The following is a 17,306-nucleotide window of genomic DNA, read 5'->3' on the forward strand; positions in this document are numbered from 1 at the left end:
TAGTAAATGACCTGCTATGAAAATGTGTAAAGGACAAAATAAATCATGAATGGACTTAGGACGGTTTCCACTTCTTGATATGAGATTCGTAAACAGGATTTTTTTTATAAGAAATTTATACATTCGAGATGAAAGAGCCTTCTTTTTACGTATGATAAATATCTGGGTTCTTTTTGCATTCAGGACCTCTAACAACACACGAGACAATCAAGGTCCTATAATAATTAACTATCAACAGAAAATAATTGTCATTGACGATGTTTACTTTTGCTTCGATGTGAAAATTTTTTAGCAGTATTAGCACTAATAATAACAAAGGCAATAACGGTAGTATTATTCAAGCAGACATACTCCGGCGTTTTTCTACCTTCGTTGCGTAAGCGACGCGAGGGTGATGATCTTCCATAAAAAGATTGACATCGGTCGCTTACCTTAATATAATAACGAGATAAAATTGGCATTAAGGTATTATGATGAAAGTCTATTTTAGAGTCTCCATTAAGTTTATTGTATCAGTTTCCTTGAAAACGATATGGTAATCCGCCGTCTAGAGAGCGAGGTCAACCAGTCTTCCATAGAACTGTTGACTTACTGAAGCATCGTGGTTGTATCCAGTTTGTTGTGTCTATAGTGGTGTATGACATAATTTATTGGGCTTAAGTAGGTCAAACATTTTTCCAGCTCTCTCTCTCTCTCTCTCTCTCTCTCTCTCTCTCTCTCTCTCTCTCTCGTTTTGTATGAAGGCCGTGTCACCCAGTGGCCTATTTTGATATCTTCTACCATGGCACCAAATACCAATATTTTTCCCATATGACAGAATTGAGGCCGTACGTAAGAGCCGCAGCCCATGAAACTTTAACCACGGCCGAATAGTGGCGTGGCCTATATCGTTTCCAGACGCACGATTATGGCAAAACTTTAACCTTAAATGAAATTAAAGCTACTGAGGTTAGAGGGCTGCAATTTGGTATGTTTGATGATTGGAGGGTGGATGATCGAGATACCAATATGCGGCTCTCTAGCCTCAGTAGTTTTTAAGATATGAGGGCGGACAGAAAAAGTGTGTACGGACAAAGCCGGAACTATAGTTTTTTTAAAAAAAAGAAAAAAAAGCTACTTACTTGTCATAAAAGATTTAAGTTTTAAAAAAGGAGAAAGATTATCTGTTCGAGAAGCGTCGCTATTTTGGGGAAACGTCGAAGTCGATTTAATATTGCTGTGGTTATTTTTGGAGTCTGTGATGTAATGGAAAAGTCTTCAGGTTTTCATGGCCGATTTAACAGAATCCGTAATAACTGCTGTTAATCCTAATTTCTTAATTGAACCGAACTTTCAGACTTTCATATAACGTAGATACATGGAAAGTCATTCTGTCCTGCGAATATATATATATATATATATATATATATATATATATATATATATATATATATATATATATATATCATGGCAGTCAAGGGATTTTGACATATTTAGTGTAATATGTTAAGTAACGCATTTAGTCGTATTAAAAATGTAGATACATCATACCGACATTTTATCGCGGTTAGTGGCTATGGTAGGATCTCATTTAGTGTATTGTGGTAACTATGTGTTAATGTTGACCTCTAAAATCTAATATTTTGTAAAAGTCGGAAGTAACGTTGGCATCAGGAAAATGTTTAGGTACATCAGACTTATGTTTATTTTATTTTGATTTCTGTCATTTGATAATTATATATATATATATATATAATATTAATATTTATATATATACATATATATTAATGTTTATATTCATACATACATTAACATTATATGAATATAAATACTTATATTTCTATGTATATTTATAATATTAATATATATATATGTGTGTGTGTGTGTGTGTGTGTAGGTAGGTATATGTGTGTGTGTGTGTGTTTTATTCACGACAAGATTTCATCACATTCAGCTCTCGAGGATAATACATCGAGTACCTAATTCGTTTCTCCTTGAGAAACGATTATTACTATGTTATCGTTCGAAAATATGTAGAGCAACATCCACCCACGCTTTGAACTGGGTATCATTTTGCGTATCATAATCCCTTTCCTGAAGCCATGAGAGAGAGAGAGAGAGAGAGAGAGAGAGATTAAGGTCAGATACTTTAAAGCGCATTCCAGGAAAGACTAAACTGGAACACTACCTTTTTCATCAGTTTCCGACTTTTTTTTTTTCTTTTTTTTTTTTCTAAGGTTTCCATATAGTCATGCTCCTTTTTGAGTTGTGTTGCGAAATAAATTTTTATACTTTTACTCTTCTTATTTGCAAACGTTGGTATCTGTATTTGTTGAATTAAAGCATAAAACAACATTGTAATACGACAATTAACCTTACGACGGCAATTACCTTATCTTTACCCTTACCCCAAGTGCGTTATCAGCTTTCGGTTGTACAAGATCCAGTGATCCTTTCATTTTAAGTTTTAAGACTCAAAGTTTGACACAAATTAACTTGATCGTACAAATGAATGCATTGCTGTGATATTGACAATATTCTTATCTTATTCACGATATCCAGTTTGTCACTCCATAGGCTTACATGCAGAAATCAAAATCCATTCTTTTTTTCTCTTTTTTTTCCACAGTGGCTTGAGTAGTCACGCAGAAAAATACTTAGTCGTGGATTGATGGATGTGACTGGCATTCCCAAACGTCAATCACACATCCAGGGAACAGGATCAGAAGCTGTAGCAAAACGAAAAGAGGACAGGGAAAGTCTTCCTTCCCTTACCTTTCCGAGAGTTATCGACCTCGGAAGAGAGAGAGAGAGAGAGAGAGAGAGAGAGAGAGAGAGAGAGAGAGAGAGAGAGAGATTCGTATCGCCGGTGACCCGACGTCAACGTAGACAGACCACCCCGTAAATTGGATAAGAATTTGAACAGGTGACCGAGGAAGCTATCTTCCGATGCCGTTTAAGTGTGACTAGAAAAGACAAGAGGCCGATTTGGCGGTTTTAGTCGCATTGATAGGGAAAATACCTTTCCGTTGTGTGAAGGATTTGTTGTTCCCATAAATTTCCACGTGACTTTCTATTAGTTCCATGGGTGTGTGGGTAGCAACCTCATCCCAAATGCCAGAATGGAAGGGTAACCCTTTCTGGAACGTACTCCCTCCCCCTGCCCCCCTCCACCACCTTAGATTTTAGCACGTTTTGATTTACGTTTAAAGTTAGGAATATAATATTTACAACTTATGCGTGAGCGGTCAAGCTTGTCTGCGTCCCGAACAAGTTGGAGGTGAGATCACGCCTTTTTATTTTTTAGGACAAAGGTTTTACCATTATCAGACTTTAATGATTACTCTGCATGTACAATCATACATTAGGAAATTCAAAATTTCGTTGCTGTTAAGTCAGTCTTATATGAAATATAGTTAAAAAAATAAAAAAAAAAACGATAAACTTGGATTCTTCTTTAATGTTTCCATTTTCTGTATGGAAAACCGGGATTCGAATAATCGCAGGGATGACTCATAAATCATCACTTCCCGGCGTTTTCAAATCGCTCAGTGGGCCGTTTATTCCTGAGTAATCCGGCAAACGCGGCGAAGAAAATTTCTTGGAATCATTTTAGGTATTCTCTCTCTCTCTCTCTCTCTCTCTCTCTCTCTCTCTCTCTCTCATTAACTTGCATACTGTCACTCGGGAGTTTAACCAACGAAGCTAAGCTGGTTGGTATTTGAATTGGCAACACCAGAAAAGCATGTATATATATTATTATTATATATATATAAATAATATTATTAATATAATATATATTATGATATAAGACATGGCTTTTCTTGGTGTTGCCAATTTCAAATACCAACCAGCTTAGCTTCGTTGGTTAAACTCCCGAGTGACAGTATGCAAGTTAATGAGAGAGAGAGAGAGAGAGAGAGAGAGAGAGAGAGAGAGGAGAAGAGGAGATACCTAAAATGATTCCAAGAAATTTCCTCCGTTCGCGATACTCAGGAAATAAACGGCCACTGAGCGATTTGAAAACGGCCGGGAAGTGATGATTTTATGGAGTATTAATCCCCTGCGATTTATTCGAATCCCGGTTTTCATAGAAAATGGGAAGGAAACATTACAAGTAAAGTCCAGTTATCGATTTTTATTAAACTATATTTCATATAAGACTGACTTAACAGCAACGAAATTTTGAAATTTCCTAATGTATGACTGTACATTGCCAGAGTAAATCATTAAAGTCTGATAATGGTAAAACCTTTGTCCTAAAAAATAAAAAGGCGTGATCTCACCTCCAACTTGTTCGGGACGCATACAAGCTTGACCGCTCACGCATAAGTTGTAAATATTATTATTCCTAACTTTTAAACCGTAATTCCAAAACGTGCTAAAATATATAAAATTATTTATATATATATTATATATATTAATATATTATATTATATTAATATTATTATATATATATATATATATTAACCTGTATAGGACGGTAAGTCTTTCTATCTATCTATCTAAATCTATTCTTATATATATATATAATTTATATATAATTATATATTATATATATATAAGAAAGGTTTTTTGCCACGAAGGAAAAAACTGAAAAAGGCAGAGATAGCCAAAGCACTTTCTGTCTAGTTCGACCCTTTACTCGGGCACCAACCAGTTTGTGCCTGAGTTAAAGGGTCGAACTAGACCGAAAGTGCTTGGCTATCTCGGCTTTTTCATTTTTTTTCCTTTCGTGGCAAAAAACCTTCCTTATTTATACATAGCATCACGTTTTATATTACTTTCGTGGAACAAGTTATTTCATAATAATATATAGTATATAATATATATAATTATACATACATACATACATAACATTCATACTTTCATACCATACATACATACTACACACAACACACACACACACACACACCCACCACACATTAATATATAATTTATACTATATAGTATATATATGTGTGTGTGTGTGTGTGGTGTGTGTGTGTGTGTATGTATGTCAAAGTAATGAATGTATGTTATGTATGTATGTATAGTTATGTATGTGTGTTATTATATAATATATATTATATATATATATTATATATATATTATATATGTATGAGAATTAAACTTGTTCACCCGAAGTATATAAAACGAGATGCTATGTATAAAATAAAGGTTTTTGCCACGAAGCGGAAAAAAATGAAAAGCGAGGATAGCCAAGCACTTTCGGTTCTAGTTCGAACCCTTTTACTTCAGGCAACAACTGCGGTTGTGCCACCCGAAGTAAAGGGTCGAACTAGACAGAAAGTGCTTGGCTATCTTCGCTATTCTTTTTCATTTTTTTCCTTCGTGACCAAAAACCTTTTATTATATAATATTATATATATATATATATATATATGAATATATATATAGATATATGTATAATAGATAGATAGATAGATAGACAGACAATTACGTTGCCTATAACAAGGTTAGATAATAATATATATATATATATATATTAATTATTATATATTATATATATTATATTATATATATATATATATTAAAAAAAATTCGTTACCACCAACTGTGTCTTGATTTCATTGTGATTTCGAACTTGGCAAAAAAATTCACATTTTATCTTTTTTTCAGGTGAGCTCTTATGTATAAAAAAAGTAAAAAGAAAGAGGACAAGCCGCGCAACTGTTATCAAGGAAAGGGTTATGATCCGACGCTTTTTATTTAAAGCAAGAAATGTAAGGTATGAGGGGAGGCTTCGCTTCCGAGAAGGGCGTGGCAAATTCACACCGTTTTTCCTCTTATGCTGCCATTTCATGATTTATTTACTCCCATACGATTCTGGAAAACCGCGCCTTCAAGTTTACTACGCGGTAAGTAAAGATGATAGCCAGGATGATTGGCAATTTTTTCCTTTCTTCTCCCCACACTTGCGTGCATGCCCTTACTCGCACGCACACAGATAAAAATATATTTATAATATTATATATATATAATATATTATATTATATATATATAAATAGCATCGGAGGAGGGACAGATACCAAATCCTTTTAAAGTTATTTATTTTGCTGACGTTTCAGGACCATGTGTCCCATTTTCGAAGTTAAAAATTGAAAAGAACAACAGACTTAAAAATAGACTCGGATTCAAACATGATAAAAGTTATTTCTTAACAATTTTTTTTACCATGTTTTAATCTGAGTCTATTTTTATTTCTGATGTTCTTTTTAATTTTCAGCTTTGAAAAATGGGACATATTGTCCAGAAACGTCAGCAAAAAAAAATAAAACATATTAAAAAATTAAAAGATTCTGGTAATCTCTTTCTTCCTCCAGTGCTGTTTATCTGGTTTCCAGCAACTGCCTTCAACTTTAGTATATATATATATATATATATATATATATATATTATATATATATATATATATATACATATACACACACACAACAACACACACAAACTTGATCACTCGCACCATAGTACTTCTTTGCAGTCATACAAGGAATAAAAGGACTCAAATTATACAGGATGGTATCTACCGGAGATTTTATTCGCTAAAGTCAAGTAACAACAAGCTTTTCAGGCCCAGCGTCTGGTAGCCGTAAAAATCGTCTACCGGTCGATGGGGACAGATTAGTCCTTGAAAGCCTGTAATTCCTGTGAATAAAATCTCCGTTAGATACCATCTTATTTGAATTAGGTTATATATATATATATATATATATATATATATATATATATATATATATATGTGTGTGTATGTATGTATGTATGTATGTATGTAGTGTGTGTGTGTGTGTGTGTGTGTACACTTTGAGAAGGCTGTACATGACATGTGAATGTAAGTCATGTTTATCAGTTTTTTTTATATATATATCTTCCTTAAAATAAATTTGGGCAACTACTCAAATTGGGGAAGTCCACTTCCGGCATATTATCGCCAGACTGGAGGTTCTCGTGCTCGATTTATCTTTACTTCACTCAAGTCGTACGACTTTCATTTCATAATCACTTTAGTCTGCTTCCAAGCTTTTGCCTCTGGAGTGTAGTGATCCCTTTCCTTTTGTAGATCTTTTAGCACCTATAGTGTCATCTCTCTCTCTCTCTCTCTCTCTCTCTCTCTCGCACCCACAAATAAAACGTAGAGTACTAAATGACGTCCTTGCAGTTTTATCTGTCTCTTGTACCTAGACACATTCTAACCATTTCTGTACCCCATTCATTCCACTGGTGTCCTTGAAGCTTCAGTACTACGAACTTTGCAGATTCAGTTGTAGTTTTCTGTAAAAGAAAACTATTGAGATGGCTTTTTCTGTCTGCCTTCAGATCTCAAAAACTACTGAGGCTAGAGGGCTGCAAATTGGTATGTTTTAATCATCTCACTCTCCAATCATCAAAAATACCAAATTGCAGCCTTCTAGCCTCAGTAGTTTTACCTAAAGTTAGAATTAGTAATGATCGTAGCGGTGCCAAACACACATGCCACCACCTGGCCGTGGCTGAAAGTTTCATGTGCCGTGGCTGGGAGGTACATACAGCATTATTCGCTGTACAAAAAGAAGGACCTAGGCGCATTTTTTACTTGTTTTTTAGTGGTTGTTTTTATATCCCTTCACCAATATTTGCATACATTAATGCCTCTTTATCTCATCTTCAAAGAATTAGTACAAACCCTTTCAGATTTCGTTGTCATGGTTTGTGGAGCTGCTTTCCAGAGTTTGTTATTAGAACGCCGCTCATTAAACGTCTTCAAGCAAAATAAAATCTGTCTTTAACCAGACGAAAAATTCACTTTTCGATAACTTTACAAACAGTCATATGGACCTGCATCTAAAACCATGCCGTCGGGAGCATTCTGACGGGAACTTGCATTTACGTCGTGTAAGATCGTGTACTGGAAAAGAGGACTGGTGCGCATCAAAGAGGCACCAAAAAAGCCAAGAGAGTGAGTCATGAGAGATTATCAGGATCACAACAGTGTTGGTTGATTTGAACGTCGACCTCATCGCTATGTGGAACAGCAAACTTTTAGATGAAGGTCAGTGTTATTGTTTACGCAGCGACAGCAGTAACACTGGTTCATTGTATTGCTGTCGTTTGCTAGTGGGCATGTTGCTTTCATTATATTGCTGTCGTTTGCTAATGGGCATTTTGGTTTCATTATACTGCTGAGGTTTGCTAATGGGCATGTTGCTTTTATTATAATTCTGTCGTTAGCTAATGGGTCTGTTGCTTTCATTATATTGCTGTCGTTTGCTAATGGGTATGTTGTTTTCATTATATTGCTGTCGTTTGCTAATGGGTATATTGGTGTCATTATACTTCTGAGGTTTGCTAATGGTCATGTTGCTCTCATTGTATGTGTTGTCGTTTGCTAATGGGCATGTTGCTTTCATCATATTGCTGAGGTTTCCCAATGGGCATATTGCTTTCATTATATTGCTGAAGTTTGCTAATGAGTATGTTGCTTTCATTGTATTCCTGTCGTTTGCTAATAGACATGTTGCTTTCAGATGTTTCACACTGTTGTTTATTAATCTGTATTTATTGTTTAATTATCATTGAAAGTACTACGTATTTATGTATTTTTGCATTCTTTTATATAAATGACATATTTGACCGTTTCATGTTTCGTGTTCATATCTTTGTTGGTAGAATAGAAAAGTGACTTAAAATTTTTTTTGGCGCTGTTTATGTAAGTATACTAAAGATACAAAACTTTCTAATTTTAATCTTGATTCTTTATGCAAAATTAAGTTTTCCATTTGTACAAACTGCAGGTGTAATTTTTCTCACTTATTTAATTTTTTGTATTTTCCTTATTTCGAGTCATGAGTTTCATTTTGCATTGTTTGTAGGTCTAATATTTATATTTGACTAACAAGCTTAATATTTTTACAGTATCAGCAGATATTTCACCATCGTTTATTTATATCAAGATTAATGTTTTCAATATTATAAGTTGTTTCCAGGTAACAACATTAACATGTATAACTCAAGGGACAACTTTTTTATTTATTTCAGGGAACTTGAAAATCGGTTCGACTGAATTTGAGGTCTGTGAACTGTTCATGAGGTAACCATCCATCCCCAAAAGGTAAGAAAATCAACCCTTCTGTGAAATACTCATTAAGTATTCATCCACAAAATTAAGACATTCTGCCAGTAACTGTTCCTAAAGTAAATTATTCATCCACAATAGTAAGACATTCTGCCAGTAACTGTTTCCCTAAGTAAATTAGTTCATGCCAAAATTAGTCCCAGACATTCTGGCCCATAACTTGTTCTTAAAGTAAATTATTCATCCACAAAAGTCAGACATTCTGGCAGTAATTGTTCTTAAGGTAAATTATTCATCCACAATAGTCAGACATTTTGGCAGTAATTGTTCTTAAGGTAAATTATTCATCCACAAAAATAAGACATTCTGCCAGTATATAACTGTTCTTAAAGCATTCCTGCCAAAAAGTAAGAAACTGGGCCCTATCATGAAGATATATGAAGCATTCATCCAACGAAAGTAACAAAGTTGACCCTCCGGTAGAACTATCCATGAACTGCCCAGCCCCAAAACACTGTATAAAACCATAGTTCCATTTCCTCATTGTCTGAATGCTATGATAAGTCGCTCAGATACAAAAAGAACGCTCGCTTTTGCCGGTTCAGGCGAGGCGAGACCTCAGCACCTGTGTAGAGATTCTGCATTCCTAAAATTTTCGACATTTTTGCTCTTTTCTTCCCAGTAACCTCCGGGGCCAATATCCTCCGGGCTGTGAAGCAGAGAGAGAGAGAGAGAGAGAGAGAGAGAGAGAGAGAGAGAGAGAGAGAGAGGAGAGTTATAGTTTTAATTTCCACTGCATCGAATCAAGTATTGAGAGAGAGAGAGAGAGAGAGAGAGAGAGGAGTTATAGTTTCCACTGCAGCAAATCAAGTTGTATGAGAGAGAGAGAGAGAGAGAGAGGCTAAGGTTCTGCGTGTTGTTTGGATTTCTCGGAACCGATGTATTCTTTATCTGCAAGGTTGTTTGTTTACCTTTTTTTCGCGAATAATATAGAAGGTTCTCAGAATGGGGTAGGCTTATTGCGTTTCTGTTTCTTTTAAATTTTCTATTTTCTATTCGGAGAAAGTTCATAGGTCGAAAGTTTTTCGGATTTTCGAGAGACCTGTAGCTACTTATGCTTTCAGATTTGTACTTTCATCTATTGACCATATTCCGTTCTGCTTATTATTTATCTTTTGTGTTTTCATTAAATTGATTCGAAGATTCCACATTTTTTTTATCATTTCCTTGCTCCTTAAAAAAATTACTAGTATTAAATTCAAAATATTTTGATTTGAAAATTCTAGAAATACTGTATATTGGTTACTTCAGCTTTTAACGTTAATTCATTATACAAGGTATTATTTTGTTTTTGTCTCTCAGTGAGTGCAATTACAAGCATACAAGCACTGACATAACACACACGTATATATTAGAATATATATTATATATTATATATATATATATATATGTATATATATATATATATATATATAATAATAGATATATATATATATATATATTATTACTGTTACGTTTTAAGGACTCGCAATTCGTCTCTCTCTCTCTCTCTCTCTCTCTCTCTCTCTCTCTCTCTCTCTCTCTCTCTCTCTCTCAACCAGTCGTTCTCTAAATACATCAGTCATTTTATGTTGAGAGAGAGAGAGAGAACACCTTGGTGTTATTCTCTACCATTAAATACTAACTGGAAACTCGGAAATTAAAAATTCTATTTGAAACACTCCAGGGAATTTAGTTGATGGGTTCAACAGTTTCTTATCACTGATTAGCACAACAACGGTTTAGACGACTTAATTTTTTTTTATATAAACATCATTTGATTAAATTTTTTATTTTATTTTTTTTTTGCAAATATTACCGTATTAGGTAATGTACGTAATTCGATCAAACATGTTAAAATATCTGATATTACTGCTTTCCTAAAATTATTTTTATTATTGATATTGTGAAGAATAAAGCAATTATCATAATCGTAGCTAACTCCCCTTTAAGTTCCGCCTCCCTGAAAAAAAAAAAAAAGATAAAACAACTGCCTCATTTTTGTAGGCAAATGTACTAGCTCACGCAGACAATTCAAGATGAGTACAGTTGTCCTAAATAATATAGCACAAAATACCGAAAGATTAGATAACTATGTCTCTTATTTACAAGTGGGGCGAGACTCCGACACGGATCAAGAATGTAATCCTAAGAAAATAAACATGTGGAGATTCCACAATAGGACGAAAGGCATATGTTCTATGGTGTTGCTTTGAATGAGATATAAGATTTTGGGCATATTTCTGTCTCATTGAGTGTTAGAAAATATAGTTTTTGAGATAGAAATCATTATGTTACTCAGAATGAAAAGAAAAAAAAAACATACAAACAAATAAACAGATTGAAATGGTGTGAGAAAGTTTTGATTCTCGAGTTCACAATATCCACTAAAATATATGTGCTTAAGACATGGTCCACATACGTAGATGGCTGGGATGAATGGACACTTACTGCATCATCTTTTGAGAGCAACCTCCAAGTTAAACGCAAATTCAAAGAAAATGGTGAAGATATACATCAGTTTCAGTGCCACAGAAAATTAGGAAAAGGAGGAATGCCTCACTGGATATGGGAACACTGCTACTCCTTGGTTTCAATGAATGGGTCTTCATCCACCCATCCAGTCAGTGACATGATAAATGTCTCATACAGCAGGAGATTCTATTTTGTAGAAATTATATCTTTGCAGCCAATCCTGTAATATCACGTCAGATTACGCTACTTTTTATACTCATTTACAAACCGGTTACCGGAGGGAGAAGTTGAATATCATTTCACTTACAAATTGCTGATTATATTTAAGTTTTATTCGAAATTGTAGGGGGGGGGTGCAACGATTGGGGTAGGGATCGCATTGCTCTCCAAACGAAAGACTGAAAAGAAATAAATGAATGTTTATTGTACAGAGAGCCATTTAATCTAAGTACATATGTATGCAATGGCATCCTTTGATGAAAAAAAAATATATATGATAATGGTAATCTAAACAAGAAGTGCAACTCGAGGAGTGGCCACAGCAATGTAACGGTTCAAAAAGAATCCAATATTTTAAACGGTTCAAAAAGAATCCAGTGATTTGATTCAAAAAGATCCGGTGAATTAATGGTTAAAAAAGAATACAATGATTAACGGTTCCAAAAGATCCAGTGATTTAACGGTTCAAATAGAATTTAGTGATAAAACGGTTCTAAGCGATCCAACAATTTAACGATTCCTAAGGAATCCAATGATCTAACGGTTCAAAAAGAACCCACTGTTTAACGGTTCAAAAATAAAACAATGATTTAATACTGCAAAATGAATTTGATGATTTAACGGTTAAAAAAACAATCCAACGATTTAACAATTCCCAATAAATCCAACGATATAACGGTTTATAAAGAATCCAGTGATTCAACGGTACAAAGAGATCCAAGGATTCAAAGGTTCAAAGAGAATCAAACGATTTAACGAGTCCAAAAAGAATCCAACATTTTAACCGTTCAGAAAGAATCCAATGATTTAACGGTTCAAAAAGAATGCAACGCATTAATAAAAAAAAAAATACAAAAATAAAACTGATGACTTAACGATCATAAAAACAAAAACCTAATGATTTAACGGCTCAAGAAGAAACAGAATCCAATGATTTTACGAAAAAAAAAAAACCATGATTCAATGGTTCGGAAAGAATTCTATGACTTCACAGAAGCGTAATTTAAGAAAGATATTCAGTAGCACATAGTCATCCGTTTCAGAAATCGATCATCCCATTATGGGTATATTTCTCTCACGACATATTTATATTTAGCGCCCAAAGTATGACCAGCAGCGGCTGCCAACTTTTGGAAATAAATCAATAAGGAAAATTTTGTCATAATCTTTTCCATTTTCAGTCGTTCCAATTTTGATGTTCTTGAGGAACTGTGATTTAATTAAAATATAATGGTAAGTAAATGATAAAAGCACTAAATCCCGTAGAGTATTCAATGAATTTTAAAAAGACAAAATTTTAAAATGGTACTTAACTTATTCTGAATTTTTATATATACCTTAATAGTGTGTACGTATGAAAACACGAGTAAGTGTATTTATTGGGTGTGTGTACGCTAAAGTACGAGATCATATACCTTTGTGCATTTTTTAATTTCATTTTCACTCAGTCATCATCATACCACCCCGTAGGGGGTTAGTGTCGTCAGTGCACCTCATTCGATGCAATGTAGGCATTACTTAAGGTTCTTTGCAGCCTCCCTTCGGCCTCTATCTGCAACTACTTTAATCCCTTTTACTGTACCTCCGTTCATATTCTCTTTCTTCCATCTTACTGTCCAATCTCTCCTAACAATTGTTTCATAGTGCAACTGCGAGACATTCCTCCTGTAACACCTTTCAAACCTTTTACTGTCAATTTCCGTTTCGGTGCTGAATGGCCTTAGTTGCCCAGTGCTTGGCATGATGCAAAAAATCTATATAAATAAAAAAAATCATCATACCGAATGATCTATTTGGTCCCAGTGCCTGGCTTCAGGCCTAGACATGGTATGTTTACTCTAGTCCTTCGGATCAGCCCTGTGAGAGCCGAAAGTCCGCTCAGTGGTCTTGTAATATAATAAGAATAATAATAATAATAATAATAATAATAATAATAATAATAATAATAATAATAATAAGGTGCGACAGAACGCCGCTTGAATCTAGATCAATAGGAATAAATGCTTTCGTTGGTGCTCGTTTCTATGTGGCCTTGTTGAGATTCTCTTTCATTTTATTTATTTCGGCTTTGTGGGAAGAGCCACATGAATTTTTGGTTAAGATGAGCCTATTTTATATATCTAATATCTATATATATATATATATATATATATATATATGTATGTAGATATATATATATATATATATATATATATATATATATATATATATATATATATATATATTCCGCGAAGGAAAAGTTGTTTCACTTCGTGGCATTTGACTTATTTATACATTTATCACGTTTCATAACTTCGTGATTCAGTTCTATAGCAATGATATATATTATACTATAGTATATATACTATAATATATATACTACTATAATTATATAGTAATAAGTCTATCACATTACCGTGATTCATATACATATATCGAACTACAAATGTCCTTTAATATCTAATTCGCTCTACCTCGGAATTAATTATATTTCATATATGCTTAACCGAGGGGGAAATTTTATAAGCGATTTAATAGAATTGTATCGCTTAATAAATTCCCCCTCGGTTAAGCATATATGAAAATATAATTAATTCCGAGGTAGAGCGAATTAGATATTAAAGGACATTTGTAGTTCGATATATTATATAATATATATATATATACATATATATATATATATATATATATATGTGTGTGTGTGTGTGTCGTGGTGTGTGTGTGTGTGTGTATGTATGTATGTATGTATGTATGTATGTATGTATGTATGTATGTATTGCATTACTTCTTTAGTCGCATTTTGCATAAGACAAGATAAACATAAAATTGAAATATATACACGTATATGAATCTTCTCTGGTAATATATAAAATGAGTGTACAATATATATATATATATATATATATATATATATATATATTTTTTTTTTTTTTTTTTTTTTTTCAATTATAAAAGTTTACCTACCATACTGGCTTTATATTCACAAGAATTAAATTAAGATGGCCTTATGCGTGGTTGGGATCTTGCCCCAGGAGCATCATTAACTCTTCTAAGAGAGAGACGAGCGTTTAATTAATCCTGATTTTCGATTCTTTAATTCTTGTGCCTTATCCTATTTTAATTAATGTCCACTCGAGAGAACCCCCATTTATTCGAGTCCAATGTTACGGGTATATCAGTCACATTCTGTGTCATCATCGCACATTGCTATTGAAATCTATGCTCATTATTTTTCATATTTATTAAAACTAGACGCTCCACCGTATTCGAGAGCATTACTCGGGGCATTTCAACCCGGTTGGCGCTGGGGCAGCAATGAAAGGTGGCGTCAGGGTATTATTTTTCTCGCTGTACGACTACTTGGCACAGATTGAGGACAATCTGGAGTGAGGAGTAGTAGGGGGGGGGGAGGAGTGGTTGTAGGGGGTTGGGGGGGGGGGAGGGGGAGAGGAAAGGGAAACGCACAGGGTAAGTGAGATGCCACTTTTTTTTTTATCGTCGACGGCGCGGGGGAGGAGGAGTTGTGGGCGGGGGCGGGGGGGGAGATGTAGGAGGAATGAAATGGTGGGAAGAAGAGGGGAAAGTAGACGGTAAGGGGAAGAAGTGAAATTCCCTGTTTTTGGTGGTGATCTTGGAGAAACCGAAACGGAGAGAGGAGGGAGAGGAGGTGGGGTGAGGGAGTAGTAGTATATTAGGAGGAGGAAGAGGAAGAAGGGGAGGAGGAGGAGGATCTGCCAGCATCAGTACACAAACGCACAGCGGGCAAAGCGATGTGTGATACATTCGCTTACAGGACTGTCCTTACTCTGTAGACCTTGGTCCGTGCAGTTTATAGACGCTCGTCGAGCTCTCCTGAGTCACCGGGAGGAGGATCTCTCTGCCTCGCCTTTCCGTTGTATAGTTGCTTCTATACTGAAGGCACATCGGGAAATTTGTGATGGATGTGACATTGTTTGGGAAAGGTGCAGACCTCGTTCTATTCCAGCTTCAGGTGCACCTCACTTTTTGCTGCCCATTGTTGGCCCTCTGCTCCTTACATGCACATATACACGTATATTCAGTCTGTTGCGTACTGCATATATGCGATATGTGTTTTGATTCAGTCACATGAATGCATAGTAGGCTACATGTGCTGAAATCAGCTTGTATAAGGGCGTGCGCTGGCTCCACTTGTCCAAGTTGAGAGAGCATACGGTTCCCTGGGTCCGAAAATGCCAGCCTCAGCTACTGGAGGTTACTTTTCTGTATGTGTGCCAGGGAAGGTAACAAGAAGAAACTCTGCCCCCAAGTGAAATGAAAGTCGCATTGTTAACGGAAGGTTCTTGTACCTTGTGAAAGAACCCGTCCTCTAAGGCTCTAAAGCCACAACAGAACCGGTGCTAGCTAAAAGTACTATAATCACTGTCCGTTTCAGCAAAGGTCTGTAGGACAGAGCAGAGCCAGTGAGTGCCCTGGTTGAGTGTGAGAGGAAATGATAGCTAAGGCTAGAATCGCTCTTGTGACCACATTAGGTTTCAGTTCCTGAGGGTCAGAGATTTGGATAAATGTTCGTATTTTCCTCGTATGTGTATATATATATATATATATATATATATATATATATATATATATATATATATATATATATATATAATTCTTCAACGTCACCGTCTCTCTTATTCTCTTATCATTTTTTATATTTAATAATTTTTATTAGGAAGTTAATTTCAACTCGCTGGTTAAACCTCTTTAGAAGAGGTGATCTGGGTTTTACATTCTGTCGTTTCTTTCTTTCTTCTTTCTTTCTTTCTTTCTTCTTCTTCTTCTTCGTCTTCTTCTTCTTCTTCTCTTTTAAGTGGGGCCCTTTGGCACTCCCGATGCGTGTTTGTTATTACTTCTTGAGTTTCGATTCACAACCAGAACTGCAGACCGTGTGAACAAGGTCGCTGCACCTCTTTTTTTTTAGTTTAACCCCCCCCCCCCCCCCCCCAACCAACCCCCAACCTGTGGTTGCATTTTGGAACCATTGCAGATAGGAACTGCGTCTCAGAATCATAGGGACCTCTTTTCTTATTTTAGGTTTCTCTACCGTCCGGTATCAGGCTGGTTACCTCCTAGAGTTTCTGTTGAGAGAGAAACGTTATTATTATTATTATTATTATTATTATTATTATTATTATCATATCCTTGATATGTTACTTCTTGAAACGATCAATGAATGACGACTTCTTGGAAAAATTCTTCAGCCTCATATGCTTGGTTTAACCTCTCATAAGGCTTATTATTATTATTATTATTATTATTATTATTATAGCGTAAATGAGTAAGCAGGTATATTTTAAATCGTTAAAACTATCTCATGTATTCCGAACTGCAGAAAATTCATATTAGTATTAGAATGGTTTTATATCGATATTTCGCTATTTTCTTTGCGTGTGTCGGTTCAGACTTGGCTGACATGCGATGGCTAGAGTTATTCATTTCTGCCATTCGTATACCAAACAATTTTCCCCATAGTTTATTGTTTGAAAAAAAAGAAAAAAAAAACGCTGTATATCCGTTCTACTGTTTCCAACTGTCGTGT

At 34.9% G+C, this 17,306-nt stretch overlaps 1 protein-coding gene across 1 annotated transcript in view; it reads left to right on the forward strand.

Annotated features, from left to right (window-relative positions):
* The first annotated feature begins 8,988 nt into the window (after positions 1-8,988).
* The window catches only part of LOC135224321 (gem-associated protein 6-like), a 108,609-nt gene continuing 100,291 nt past the window's right edge, over positions 8,989-17,306 (forward strand). Inside the window, exon 1 of the mRNA XM_064263217.1 lies at positions 8,989-9,067. The gene's annotated coding sequence lies outside the window, so the exon portion shown is untranslated. The remainder of the gene's footprint in view (positions 9,068-17,306) is intronic.

The sequence above is a fragment of the Macrobrachium nipponense genome, chromosome 12, assembly GCF_015104395.2.
Source record: "Macrobrachium nipponense isolate FS-2020 chromosome 12, ASM1510439v2, whole genome shotgun sequence".
Lineage (NCBI taxonomy): Eukaryota > Metazoa > Arthropoda > Malacostraca > Decapoda > Palaemonidae > Macrobrachium > Macrobrachium nipponense.